The following is a 13,651-nucleotide window of genomic DNA, read 5'->3' as shown; positions in this document are numbered from 1 at the left end:
GGCCCTGTGCCCTCTGAAGGTGCAGGGAAAGGATCTGTTCCTTCTTGACTCCTAGCTCCTGGTAGCTGCAGGCTTCGTTTCTTGGCTTGTGGATGCATCACTGCCACCTGCCATCTTGCCATGGCCTCTTCTTGTGTCTTCACGTCACTTTTCCTCTGTGGGTGTCTGTGTCTATGTCCCAATACCCCTTCGGTGATCTCTTTGGGTTAGGGCCCACTGTAGTGGCCCATTTTAACTTGATCACCTCTAATACCCTATTTCCAAATAACATCTAAAGTACTAGGTTTAGTTGGCGCGGTGGCCACACCTGTAATCCCAGTGATTCAGGAGGCCTAGGCAGGAGGATTTCGAGTTCAAAGCCAACCTGGGCCACTTAGACCCTGTCTCCGAAATAAAAAGGCTGGGGATACAGCTCAGTGGTAGAGTGTCCCTGGGCTCAGTCCCTAGTACTGCAAGAAATAATGAGGTCCTGCACCAGATTTAGAACTGGAACCCGTCTTTTTGGAGATACAGCTCACCCCAAAGCAGTGGTGATGATGGAGGTGATGGCTACAGTCACAGAAATGAGAGGGACAGTGACAGCTGGGGCCCCAGCCCCTGCAGATGCTGCTCGGGTGCGTGGCCCGTGGCCCGCCAGGGCCTGGCGATCGGAGCATCAGGAGGAGCGGAGGAGGGGAACCATCCCAGGACGCAGGTGCAGGTCAGCGCTGTGGGCGGAGCCAGAGCCGCCCTGCCTTCCGGAAGCCCTGCGCCTTGCCATGCATGAGCTGTGTGTCCTAAGCAGCCCTCTACCCCTCCTGGCCCTGGGCTGGGACGTGGTGTTGTGAGGGGACCTCCCGGCTCCGGTGCTGCTGAAGCCGGAGCCGGCCGAGGCCAGGTGGCACGCAGGGTGAGTGGACAGTGGAGGGAGGGGCAGTGTGGGAGCTGCGCCCGCCCTCCAGCCTCCGCACCTGCCTTCTCCCTGTCACGTGGAGGCGCTTGCTATTTTTACACACAGCTAAGTCAGTGCTGCCTCCCGCCCCTCCCAGCTACCAGAACCCACCCTGCGGTTAGGGACCACGACCTGTGCATCTGTGAGTCGCCTAGGGCCTGAGCTGGCCCGACAGGAGCGCAGGGTGAAGACGGGCCAATTCTAAAGGAGGCAGGTCCCTCCCTTCTCTTTCCATCTGGGCACAGTGGAGCTGAGACAGGGTGAGGGGGGCCTTGGATTTGATCTTTCTCTCTCCCATCCTGAGCAAGTCTCAGGAAGCTGGGCAGAATAGCAGAACCAGCCTGGCCTTGCGTTTCTTCTGGAATGTGGCACCTGGTAACTATAGCGGCAGGAAGGCTGAGCCCCAGCGAGGACAGAAAGTCCACTGGTCACTGGACCAGCGGGTTAGGCCACTGTTGTTGTTTCTTAGGCACGATGGCATTAGCCCCTGGCCCATCCTCTGCAGGTTCACAGAGCAATAATGATGGCGATGGGAGGGAACATTCATTCGTTCATTTGTCCAATCAATATTTATGAGCAGATACTCCTGCCAGGAGCGCTTCCATGCACCAGGAGACAAAGTTCTGGCATCTGTGAGGCGCACATTCGAGGGAAGAGACAAAGAACAAAGAAAAACCCAGTACTGCAATCCAGGGAGCCGGATGAGCTCCACAGGAAAACCAAGCCTGGTGGACCAGGGAATTCAAGGACTGGGTGCTGGAAAAGGAGGTCAGGGAGCTGAGGGGGCAATGCTGGCACTGAGGCTGGCGTGAAGGGAGGAGAGAACCCTGGAAGGTGGGGAGGAGAGGTCAGGGCAGGGCAGGGCAGCAGTGCAAAGGCCCTGAGGCGGGTTGCCCACATCCTGTTTGTAAGCGCGAGAAGTCCAGGGCTAGGGGCAGGGATGAGCTGAGGGCTGGCCTGGGAGTCGTTTTGTGGTACTGGGGATTGGTTCCTGTTGTAAAACAGTCTCTGGCCTGCTTGGAGAAGAGTGAAGGAAGGGAAGAGGAGAGGAGGGAGGGCCCTCAGCGCACAGAGGAGTGGTGGTGGCCGCTTGTCAGGGCCAGGAGCGGTGGGGAGTGGACGCAGCTGGACTAGGGTGTTTTAAGTAGAGCCCTGGGGATTGGTGAGGGGATCAGAGGTGGATGTGGTGGAGGGTGAAGGGGAGGCACTGTTTCCTGCGAGGAGGGAGACCTGAATGGAATCCAGGGGGAGGTTGGGACTCAGGAGTCGGGAGCTGAGGAGTTGGATCCAAAAAGCCTCTTTACAACTTACAGGACGCAGCCTTCCTGATGTCGGCCACCAGCCTGAAACCGCCCAGTCCGCCTGACCATCCTGTCACCATGTCCATTTTACATATGAAGAAACAGAGGCCTGGGGGGATGAAGCAATCTGCCCCAGCCTGAGCTGCTGGGACCGCAGACCCAGGCCGCCCCCGGAGCGCACCTTCTCCCCTGTTCTCTGGGCACTGGTTCCTCAGCCTCGCTCTGAGCCCTAGGGAAGCACCGCCCGCAGCCAGACCCAGGCCCAGCAGGCAGGGAGCTGGCTTCCTGGGAGGAGGCAGAGAGCAGAGCAGAGCCTGATGACAGGAGGCTCGCAGACACAGCCAGGGTGAAGGACAGAGGGGTGGTGCTTGGGCGGGTGCAGAGGGGCCGGGCCACAGACGGGGCTCACAGTCCTGAGGCTCCGAGAAGGACAGAGTGGCAGTGACCCCAGCCTGACCCATGCCAGGGCCGACTGCCACCCCAGTGCAAACCAGGAGAACGGCGGCCAGGACGGCCCAGGCCCCGTGGGTGACCAGCCCAGCCTCTGCCGGAAGTGCCAGGACTTGAGCCCAGCTGGCTAGTGGACACCAGCAGGGAAGCGGCCACCCCCCATTCCCGAAGGGCCTGGTGAGCCGGTGTTGGAGTCACCGGCTCACCCGCTCACTCCTCCACTCAGTGACGAGCTCTGTGGACCGGCCACCTCGAGGGACCACAGCAGGGAATGGGACCTGGTCGCTCCTCCAGGGGCAGCCCTGTGGAGCAGGGAGACTGGGAGGACTGGACACATGAGGAGTCGGGAGAGGCCCAGGGGCCAAGGGGAGGGAGACCATCAGCCAGCACCAGACAGGCTCTGCTGCCGGGAGGGGGGGGGGAGGGGGAACGCCACCTGTGCTCAGGCGGCCCCGCCCCTTTGGAGGCCCCTTTGGTCTCAGGGTCCCTGCAGCCCACCCTGTCCCAGTGGTGCCCAGGCAGGGCCAGAGCCTGGGCACCTGCCCTCTCGCTGCCCACCCCTGGCTCCTCAGGGCCCTGACCCTCCCTCCTGGGTTGCTGACCACCCGAGAGCACAGCCAGATGGGAGAGGCCAGCCTCCCAACATCCCATGTGGGGCTCACCCTCCTCGGGCTGCCCTGCCCTGTCCTCTGCCTGGGCACATGAAGGTGGGGAGAGGGCCAGAGCACAGCACAGCACACCCCTGGGTGATTTTGACCAGCCTGGCCCTGAGGGTTTGCCACTGTGGTCCCCATTTTGTGGAGGAAGAGTGGCCTGATGGGTCCGGCCACTTGCTCGGGTGGTGGAGCAGGGGCTCCAGCTCAGGCCGAGGACACGCAGCTGGCCCTGGCAGAGAGCCCTGGGGTGTGTGGGTACAGCCACTCCCGCAGGCCCGTCTGTGCAGGCCTTGGCAGGTCCCTGGCACTGTCCTGAGCGGCAGCCGCCCCATCCCATGTTACGGGTGAAGAAAGCAAGGCTGGAGGGAGTCGCCCCAGCTGCTGCATGGCTTGTGAAAAGGGCCGAGATTCGAACCCAGGGCCGCTGGGTTCCAGGGCCGGGCACTGCCCCCACCCCAGCGCCACACTGAGGAGGCAGACTCCCATGCGCAGGTGCCCAGGGCCAGTGGCCTCGCAGCCTCCCCTGAGGGCAGCAAAGCCGGCCTGATGGCTGATGGCCACGGCTGCTCTGTCCTCATCCCGGGCTGGTTGCCACCACGCAGCTCCTTCTGAAGCCACCCTTCTGCCCGCTGGACTGTGAGTCCCTGCAGGGTGCCCACCGCTGAGAGGCCTGGGATTCCTGCCTCCTGGAGGCCTCGACCCTCAGGAGCGTCCCTCACTTGGACCACAGCAGAGTCCTCCTAGCCCGGGACTCTACCCCACCGCCCCATCCAGGAGGTGCCTCCAGTGTGGGGACACAGCAAGACAGGGGCCTCCCACAACCTCTCCTGGGGCCAGCCTCAGTCCCTGCGCTGCTGCAGTGACAGTGTACAGGGGCTTGGTGTGCAAATGTGTGTCTCTGTGTAACACCTGGGTGTCTTTGCAAGTGTGTGAGTGTGAAAGTGTGTGTGTGTGAGTGTGTATGAATGTGCATGTGAGTGTGTGGGTGTGCATGTGTGTGAGTGTGCATGTGTGTGAGTGCATGTGAATGTGCATGTGTGCAACTGTGTGTGTGCATGTGTGCGACTGCATGTGTGTGTGAGTGTGCATGTGTGTGTGTGTTGTGTAAGTGTGCGTGTGTGTGAGTGCATGTGAGTGTGCGTGTGTGAGACTGTGTATGTGTGTGCATGTGTGTGACTCAGTGTGTGAGTGTGCATGTGTGTGACTATGTGAGTGTGAGTATGCATGTGTATGTGTGTGTGAGTGTGCATGTGTGTGACTGCATGTGTGTGGCTGTGACCGCATGTGTGTGAGTGTGCATGTGTGAGTGTGAGTGTGCATGTGTGTGACCGTGTGTGTGTTTGCACGTGTGTGACTGCATGAGTATGGCTGTGACTGCGTGTGTGTGAGTGAGTGTGCACGTGTGTGACTCAGTGTGTGAGTGTGCATGTGTGTGATGCGTGTGTGAGTGCTGGGCGGCATCCGCAGGGACAGCAGAGGGGAGGAGGGAGAGGTAGGGACAGGCCTGGGTCACACAGACCTGGCAAGGGCGATGCTCTGTCAGGGGAAGTGAGAAGCAGAGCTGGGCCAGGGGCCTGGGAGGAGAGGCAGCAGAGGGGCAGAGGGGGCGCAGGCCAGCAGCAGAGGCCTGAGCATCGGAGAGCCCAGGCGGGCACAGAGCTGAGCGGGGAGGCGGGGCAGCGCCCAGAACTGGCCCGAGTGGGAAAGGCTAGGGAGCTGGGACTGCGGGCTCTCTGAGGACCCAGGAGGACAGTGCCCGCTGTGACATGGCCCCTATGTAGACTACAGAGGCCAGTGGCCCCCCTGGCTCCCTCAGCTCTCCTGCCCCTGCAGCTGACCCGGGGAGGCTGCGGTGGGGTCCCCCAAGGCCCCAGTCCAGCCAGGCTCTTGACTCTGCTTCTGGGTCTCTGAGGAGCAAGGCCTGGACGACTGGCCCTTGCAGGCAGTCCAGGGGCTGGACTGACCTCCGAGCCCTCTGCCTCCTCTGTCATAGAAGAGGGTCTGCAGCCCGCAGTTGCTGGGTGTTGAACAGACGCAGGCACAGTGCTGCGGATGGTGGGCCATTTTCAGTTATCACAGCCACAGTTCAGGTTGGGCAGGGGGAGTAGCACTGGGGGACCCAGGGACAGAGACCACCCAGGGCCGGGCGGGGCACACTGCAGAGGGGGCCGTGTTGGGGATTCTCCTGAGCAGCTTGGGATCCTGTGGGTGCTGGGATGGACCCAGTGTTCTGCAAAGGTCCGGGCCCTAAGCCCAGGAGCCCCTCATCCCACCCTGTCCCCCCCCACCCCGTGTTGTCCAGGGAAGGGGCAGAGGGAGACCAGGAGCTGAGGATCGAAGAGAGACGCAGCCCAAGGAAAGGACCAAACAGAAGCGAGAGGGAAGCTGCCAGCTCCAGGCACCATCTTGGAGCCTTCCAGAAACAAAGGCCTGAGCAGGAGACAGGGAAGCGGGAGGCAGGTGAGGGGAGGGCCGAGGCCAGCGAGGCCGGGAAGCTGGGTGCAGAGCCTGGGCTGAGACCTGCCCCGTCCAGCTGAGGCTCCACACTTGAGAGGAAGGGCCGTGCAGGCCTGGCTGTCACAACAGATGAAGCCTCCAGCTCGCTCCCTGCACGCTAATGCTCGCAGCGAGCTAAAAATACTGGCTGGAGCAGGGGGAGGGGGAGGAGGGCGGGAGGAGGGGAGCGGGGCTGCAGGTCCCGGCTCGGGCTCCTCCGCTTTCCAGAGCGGCCTGATGATCCAGATGTGCAGCTGCGGAGACGACTGCTCTGGGAACTGCAAATCACCGGCCCCTGGCGGCCCCTCCCTTGGACAGGGTGAGGCGCGAGGAAAGAACTAGAGACAGAGAAGGAGGGAGGCTGGGGCTGAGAAACCCCTGGAAGAGGGAGACCTCGGGGAGCTGAGCTCTGACGCGGGCCAGGATGCAGGGGGAGGGGAGGAAGGAGGGGGAGAGGGAGGGCTGGAGGAAGGAGGGCAGCTGGGGGTGGGGGAGGGACAGGCCCAGCCTTCAAGGACCAAGTTGGTGGGACCGCCTGGGCCAGACCTGCTTCCAGGAGGGGTCAGGTGCCAGGATGGAGCAGGTGGCTTCCCCGCCAGCCCTGCTGCAGAGAGCGCCACCTGCCCCTGGCCAGGCGATTGGAAGGGTGGGCCTGGGCTCCGTGGAGAGACCCTGAGGGTCCCAGGCCTGCCCACGCTGGGCGCTGACACTAGGCAATCATGTTGAAGATGTCGACTGAGCGCTCTCTGGGCAGCTGGCGGGGGACCCGGGGTTTCGGGGGACAGGAAGAGGCAACTGCAGCCCTCGGCACCCCTGGACAGAGAGAAGTCAGTGGACTCCAACTCCCAGTAAGGGAGCGGACGCGGAGGGTACAGGGGGATCAGGGAGACAGCTTTGGACCTCCAATCTGATGGGTGGGAAGGTTCCAGCCCTGCAGAACTCCGGGGCTCGCCCCCAAGGGGAAGCCAAGGTCGAGGGCAGCAGACCCCAGGGTGGGGTTGGAACCCAGACCCAGTTGACCCCCATGCCTGGCGTATCACCCAGGGGCTCCCCATCCGCCTGGGCCAGGGTCAACATCAGGGTCAGGGTCATCTAGCCCAGGGCTGGCTAGATGGCGGCGGGGGAGGCATTGGGACCCAGGGCCAGGCGTGTGGGAGGAGAGCCCTCTCTCCTGGGCTCTGTGGCAGCCTGAGACCTCAGCCCTGTTTGAAAGGAGGCGGGCACACAGCCTGCAGGGCTGGCCCTGGCAGAGGCCACCATCCTCACAAAAGAGCCATGTCAAGAACCGCCGCCCCTGCAGAGCACCTTGTTTCTTCGGTTCACCAAATGTTCTTTTTTCTCTTCTTTTTGTGGGTGGTACTAGGGATTGAACCCACCCTGGGCCACAGCCCTGGCCCTTTTTATTTTTTATTTTGACACAGGGTCTGCCTCAGTTGCCCAGGCTGGCATTGAATTTGAGATCCTCCTGCCTCAGCCTCCTGAATCTCAGGGGTTACAGGCTCACTGAGTCAACTTCTGCTGTGTGCTGAGGGCTTCCTGGCCTTGCTGGGCAGGCCTGCGTGGTAGGTTGGGGAGTGGGAGACTGAGGCTTGTGCCCACCCACTCTCCCTGGCCACCGGAACTCAACTGGCCCTCACCTCAGGGTGTTTGGTCCTCACCGTGCCTGGGGCCTCCGCAGGCTGCCCTTCAGTGGGACGCCTGCATGGAGTGCAGGTGCCTGGCCCCTATCCTGGGCTCTGTGCCTGGCCCTTCACTTTCTCCACGGGAGTCACAATTTGTGGCATCTGCTGTCCCCCACAACTCGGCCTCCATTCAAACCCAGCCTCCCTGTTCACTAGACACTCCAAGGCCAAGGAGCCTCCAGTCTCAGTTTCCCCACGCGCGAACAGTGCAGCCCGCGGGGCAGTTCTAAGACACGCAGGCCCCTGGTGCCTCGCTGGGCACAGTCTCCTGCTCTGCCGGCCCCGTGTCCCCTGTGTCCCACTGGCTGCGGTCTCCCAGCCGTCCTGCTGCTGGAGCCCACCTGGCCCCTCACAGAGATGGCGGTGTGAGGGTTGTGGAGGAACCGCAGCCGCTCTGCCAGGGAAGCTCTTTTCCTTCCCATTCTCTTCCCTGGCCACACACTCTGGGTGGAAGGAGAGGACCCGGGTCCTGGCTGCCCGTCTCCGTGCCTTCTGGGTCCCCTGCCCCTGCCCTCCCGGAGCCTCATCCACTGGGGACGCTCTTGCTGGGCCCCTGTGGGACACAGATCAGCACGGACTCCAGCAGGGCAGAGTGAGGAGAAGCCAGAGAGGCCGGGGGACAGAGCCAGGCTGCAAGCTCAGCACTGGCCTGCCCACTCCCGACCACTCAGCAGCCTGGGCTCTCGGAGTCGCTTGCTCTCGTGGGTCCCCATGGCCACCAGGCTCCTTCTTGCAGGTCCTGCTGTGTGTGTGGGGGGGTGTCTCGTGGGCACGTGTCGGTGGGGTGTACACGTGTGTGGCGTGTGGCGAGGACGAGCGTGCATGTGTGAACACACATGCTCCGCACGGGGAGTGGGCAGGCTCCCTTCCCACCTTGGCTGGACAGGGCAGGACACCAGCGCCGGGGCCCAGCAGGACCTCGCCGAGGTGACTTGGGCTGGCAGGGCCGTGTGGCTGTTTGTTTGATTTCCCCCGACTTCCAAACTAGTTGAAATTACACACCAAGCATCGATTTAATTAAGTTTTCCGGTGTGTGGCATAATTAGCGAGACACAGGACTGGAACGGGGTGGGCGGGCATAGCCCTGCTCCTGCCTGTTACCATTTTCAGCCCTCGGGCCACAAAACATGGCATCTGCGGGTGGAGGAGCCTCTGCCTGCCTGGGTGGGCCTCTGTCCACAGGGCAGTGACCTGCCAGGTACCCGGGCCACCCCTGAGCCCGGTGAGGCCCAGGGAACCTGCGCCCTCTCAGGTCTCAGGAGGGCCCGGCCTCCACTGCTGATCACAGGCTCAGGCCTCCTCACAGGTGGGAGCTGCATGCCCCACCGTGGCCCCCTCCTGCAGACCCCCAGTGTCTCACAGTTCGAGGCCGAGGTTGCCCTGAAAGGCCTGCTGCCCAGGGGTTCTGTGCCCCCTGTCAGGAACCAAGCTGCCTTGAGGAGGGAGCTCTGTGTCCCACCCGCCTGGGTAAAGCTGAGATTATTGAAATAAAACCCAAATCCCCTTTGGAAGCACCTTCTGGAATCTTCCGGTCCGTGGGCAAAGTGAGGTCTGGAGATGGGAGAAGCAGGCCCAGCTCTGGCTGAGCAGGGGAGGCCCTGGGGGGCATCTGTCCCTCTCCTCCCCAGGCCTGTCCTCTGCAGAGGGCCCTCCGCTGGCTGCCCTCTGAAACGAGCTTCCAGGGGAAGGCCTTGGGAGCCAAATCCAAGTCACCAATTCCTCCTTCCCCCAGACCCCGCAGTGTCGGTACCCTGGGCCCTGTCCCCCTGCTCAGCCTGGCTGACTTCGCCCTCCCTTGGCCGTCCCTGCTCAGGTCAGTCATGTCCTTCCTAGTCACCTGAACAGTCCAGGGCTGCCAACACCGGACCCTGGCCTGACCCCCAACCACACGGCCTCCAGGCCACCCCAGCTCCCGGTAGCTCTCCCCGCTCCCTGCCCACTGGGCTCTGCAGCTGCCTGCCAGACACAGAAGACCCAGAGCCCCGAGGGCGGCCCCCGTCTCTCTACTCACCACGTGTGCCCAGGCAGGCTCAGGACTTGGGATATAGCAAGAGCGGACATTTATTAAGCACTGACTGTGTGCAGGCCTCGTCCCAAGTACTTGACGATTATTAGAGGCCCCAGCTTACCCCTCCCCCGCCGTGCTCCAGCCAGGCTCCGGCTTCCTCAGGTGGCTTGGCTCTCAAGGGCATGGCCGGATTCGAGCCCCAGAGCCCCACAGCACGCAGGCTGCCACCCTCCCGTCCAGCCAGCCATTTCCTCCTCCACCCTCCCCGCTTGACCCCTTGCTGTCCGCCCTCCCAGGCCCTGCCGTGCCCCAGCCTCTCTCCTTGGTTGGCCTGGGGATTCGTGTGACACCTGCCTTGGCCCACTGCCCCCTCCCCCTGCACTTGGCCCTGACCCCGCAGCACCACCCACTCAGTGCATATCCAGTGCCAGCCCCAGGCCGGGGGCTCTGGTGACATTTCTGGCCCAGGGTCTTGGGCCGTGAACTCCGGAGCTCTCTGTGTAGTGGAGGAGCAAGCCACCTCAGGGGCACACACGGGGGGTTGTGCCGTGGGGACACGACTAATTTTAACAGCAGCCTTAGGAAAAAAGACAAATCTGTCTCTTAAACCTGGGGGAAATCCCGTGAGTGCATGTGTCTTCACACATGACCCAGAGCCTCACACCAGAGGCGCCACTTGGTCCCCTGGCCACATCTGCCTGCTACTGGAGGGGAGAGGTGCACCACCTCGTGCCAGGGCAGCAGCCCCACACGCTGACTCTTGGCACAAGGGCCTGGCATGTGCCCTGAAGCCGGGCCCCCCGGTGGCAGCCTCACCTGTCTATCCAGGCCTGGCTGTGCTCGGTGAACCTTGACCCAGCTTGGGGGCAGCTGGGCGGGGAGGAGAGCGTGTCTGCAGGCTGAGCGCCCTGGGGCCGGCTACCGACCGTGCGGCCCTCCTGCCTCCGGCAGCCTGCAGCCCCGGCGGGTGTGGGAGGCCGCGGAGGACAGGAGGGGCCTGCGTGCTTCCTCCTGGCCAGGGCAGGAGGACGCGGGCCAGTGGCTCCCCAGGGATACACACTAGAGTTGGGGGGTCCTTGCGGGAGCGTGAGGCTTGGGAAACTGTCCTCTGCACCGCCCCCACCACTTCATCCTCTTCCCTTCCAAAGCAAGATTCGGCCTCTTGAAATTCTGCACACTAATAAAATTGTAACTAATTTACATCCGAGATGGGGAGTGAGTGGCAGCGGTTGTCATGGAGACCATCTCCAGGGCCCTGCTGCCTCCGCCTCTCGGTGCAACTGAGAGATCAAGAGATTCTTCTCCTGCTCTGCGACTGGGGCCAGGCCTGGTGCGCCTCCTCCCGCCCTGGGCAGGCCCCTGGGGGCGGGAGCGTGCGGCTCAGGGCCAGGCCTCCTCCCAGAGGCCCCGGGCCTGCAGACTGTGCTCTGGGCATCGAAGCCTCTCTCTCCTGGCTGAGCATCTGTCCCTACCTTTGTCCCCACCCCTGCTCCCTCACCTGTGAACCCTACTGGCTCTTCTTTTCCAAATGGAGGCCCCCAGAGGGACGGGAGGCCCTTTCCCTACACACAACTGACAGCATCACAGTGGGGACAGTTTCCAGGGACAGAGCTGTTCACAGAGCTGTCTTCCTGGGAGAAGCCCCATCCTGGAACCTAAGGATCCTGAGCTGGAAGAGACACGAGCCCAGAGCATCCCAGCCAGCAGCGAAGGCACTGGGGCAGCTAAGCAGCAGCCGGGCTGTGCTGACCTGGCCTCTGACGTGCGCACGCTCATGCCAACCTCCAAGCCATGCACCGGGTAATATTTTGTTTTGCTTTGTATTTTCGGGGATTGAACCCAGGGCCTCAGGAATGCTGGCCAAGAGCTCACTATTGACCTGCACCCAGCTCTTCTATTTAAAAATTTATTTTTTGGTACCAAGGATTGTACCCAGGGGCACTCAACCACGGAGCCACATCCCCAGTCCCCTCTTTTAAACTTCTTTTATTTGGAGACAGGGTCTTGCTAAGTTGCTGAGGCTGGCCGTGAACTTGTGATCCTCCTGCCTCAGCCTCCAGAGCTACTGGGGTTACAGGTGTGCACCACCAGACTTGATTTAGCGGGCAATATTTTAACCCCTATTTTAATGAAAGGGTCTCTGAGAGGTGGATAGATGACAACCAAGTTCAGACCCCTGGTAGGCATAGGGGCTGTAGGCAAAACCAGCCCAGGGAAACTTCCAGGGAAGCAGCAAAGCAGAACTCTAGCAAAGCAGGGCACATGTGTTGGGAGAGAGAGGTGCGGGCACAGAGGGGCCCTCAGGAATCCTGGGACGGAGGTTGGGTTTTGAGGAATGAACGTGTCCCACGTAGAGGGACAAAGGCACTGAAGTCAACCTGCCCAAGTCCACAGCTGGCCATGGTGGGGAGGAGGGAAGGCAGGGGCTCTGCAGGGGCTGAGCAGGAGGGCCTGCCCAGTGCACCACCCAGCCCTGTACCCTGTACCCTCAGATGAGGACTGAAGAGCTGGAGTCCAAGCGGGACCACTGCTGGCACGGATGGGCTCTGGACCTCAGTCCCCGTCCTGAAGAGGGACTTGCAAAATACAGACCCTGCCTCACTCTGGACCCAGGAAGCCATACTCCTGAGATGGTTCCGTCTGGGCAGATTTCTGGGATCCAGAGCAGAAGAAGCCAGTGCCAAAGACCCTGACCTGTGGGTGAGGGGCGCGGGAGGGGGTCTGCCCGAGAGGGGTGTCCTCAGCTATTGGCCAGGATGGGTGGAGGGAAGGGTTGGGTCGGGGCAGCATCTGGGCAGGAGGGTTGGTGACCAGGTGGGGCAGTGGTGGCAGGGGGATTTGGGGGCTGGAATGGATGAGGGCTGGTGCTGCTGAGGAGGGAGGTGAGCGAAGAGCCAGTGGGCGGCTCGGGGTCATCAAAGCTAGTGGGCAGCCGCCCTGAGGCGACGGCCTCTCCCCTGCTGGAGCCCAGTATCCTGGGTCCCTTCAGTTCACCCTGAGGGTCCACCCCGGATTTTGAGTGGGGAAGGGAATTCAGAGCCTGTCCCTGCTCCTGCCTACTGCAGTGCCCCCACGATAGGCGCTGGGGACCCCACCGGGCAGGTGAGCGGCTAGGAGCGCAGGGATCCCGCAAGGAGAGGTGGGCGCATCCGGGGTGGGCGCGTCCGGGGTGAGCGTGTCCGTGGGCGGGCGGGGCCGCCGGAGCCGCAGAGCCTGGGCGCTGGCCATGCAGCCGAGCTCCGGGTTCCGGGGTAAACAGTAGCCCCACGAGTAGAGAAGCGACGGCGGCCCTGACGGAGCATGTTTCCAGCCAGCACTGAGCACAGGGCGGGACGTGGTGGCGTCGGGCCCCACCGTGGACCCGAACCAGGCTTCGTGTGCCAGGCAGGAGGCACTGGGCCTCAGCCTGCCCTGGCGCGCGCGGCCGCTCGCCAGCTTCCGAGGCGGAACCATCAGCTGCACTTCAGAAGGGAGAGCTCGCGGGCTGCTGGGGAGACGCGCCTCGAGCCAGAAGATGGGACGGCACCATACTGGGACACGTCAGAGGCGGAGGCCGCGCCCCAGGTGGGGCTCCAGCCTGGCCAACCACGTGGGGGTGGAGCCGTGGCAGGAACCGAGGCCCACGGTCAGGAGGGATGAGTCTCAGGAGCCAAGAACCAGAGTGCCAGGCCAAGGACCTCCCTGGAGTCCAGGCCTGGCGAGTGGCCTCATGCTTGCCCTGAATAGTTCTGCTTTTGCCTCTAGCAGAGGTGGACATGCTGGTTCAAATCCTGCTGCCCCATTTACTGTGTGACCTGAGGCAAGTTCCTTAACCTCTCTGAGCTCAAATCCCCTTACCCACAGAGTGAAAATAAAAACCCGGGCCTCCAAACGTTTATTGATTTATTTTAGGATTAAATGAAATGATGCAAAGAAAGTGTGCACTAGAGAACGCAGTGCAGAGGTCACATTTAATAAAAGTCGGTTCCCTCCCACCCACGAACTCTGGGACAGTTCAAGAATGGTCGCAGAAGGTCCTCACTTGACGTGTCCCGAGTCGCCTGATGGAGAAGTGCCTGCCTTTTGCCTCATACTTCATTTTTTAATCTATAACCCACTGTGTGCTTATTGTTGTATACGATCCAAGG

At 62.2% G+C, this 13,651-nt stretch overlaps 1 long non-coding RNA gene across 1 annotated transcript; it reads left to right on the top strand.

Annotated features, from left to right (window-relative positions):
• Nucleotides 1–733: 733 nt before the first annotated feature.
• On the top strand, nucleotides 734–2,739 carry LOC306644611. Its single transcript, XR_013759421.1, has 3 exons — nucleotides 734–889; nucleotides 1,512–1,699; nucleotides 2,245–2,739. It is a non-coding gene; the product is annotated as an uncharacterized lncRNA (long non-coding RNA).
• Nucleotides 2,740–13,651: the final 10,912 nt, after the last annotated feature.

The sequence above is a fragment of the Sciurus vulgaris genome (assembly GCF_902686455.1).
Source record: "Sciurus vulgaris genome assembly, chromosome: 15".
Taxonomy (NCBI): domain Eukaryota; kingdom Metazoa; phylum Chordata; class Mammalia; order Rodentia; family Sciuridae; genus Sciurus; species Sciurus vulgaris.
Note: the sequence above shows the minus strand (reverse complement) of the source record. Positions and strands in the feature narration are given on the sequence as shown.